Raw genomic sequence first — 670 nt, forward strand, 5'->3', positions numbered from 1 at the left:
AGAGGCGTTGCATCAGTTTGACCCAGCTCACCCAGGATTTGTGTAGCTTGTGTTTCAGTGGGGCTTTTTGGCATTTTTATCTAATAGCTTATTAAATAAGCTATTAGATAAAAGCACCAAAAGGCCCTGCTAAAGCATGTGGGTTATACAAACACTGGGCTAGCGGGGTCAAACTGATGCAATACTTCTTCTGGGCAAGTACTGTGCTCGGCACGGATGCACTGAGCTGAAAGAAAAGTGCTGTTTTGTTTTTTTTCCACATTTGTAAGCACCCATAGTGTTTTGGTGTTAAAGCCAGTTATGTGAACTCCATGGGGAAGACACAGCAAAATGATAACATGCTGTGCAGATTCCTTATGTAGCTCTGTCATTATACCTTCCTCATCATATGTCATATCCCTGCTATTCCAGTTTTGAGCGTCTCTTGAGCTGACAGCAAGTCATGCTGAGTCAGAACATGATTTTGTAAAATCCATGAGGAACCAAAGGCAGACAACGTTCTTTGGGTAAATCTAATATCTTTATTAGACCAAATCAAATAGTTGGAAAAAAAAAATTGTTAGCAAGCTTATGTGTTTAAAAACCCTTTGTCAGGGTTAAACCCAAAAGCTTGCTAAGAAAAAAATTTCCAACTATTTGAATTGGTCTAATAGAAGAGGTCAGATTTACA

General features: G+C 39.1%; 1 protein-coding gene across 1 annotated transcript in view; it reads left to right on the forward strand.

Moving 5' to 3' along the window:
* Positions 1–670, forward strand: part of SPIRE1 (spire type actin nucleation factor 1) — a 192,059-nt gene that overhangs the window by 133,278 nt on the left and 58,111 nt on the right. The window lies entirely within an intron of this gene.

Source organism: Gavialis gangeticus, unplaced genomic scaffold (genome assembly GCF_001723915.1).
Source record: "Gavialis gangeticus isolate Ggan-Ray unplaced genomic scaffold, GavGan_comp1, whole genome shotgun sequence".
Classification (NCBI taxonomy): Eukaryota; Metazoa; Chordata; order Crocodylia; family Gavialidae; genus Gavialis; species Gavialis gangeticus.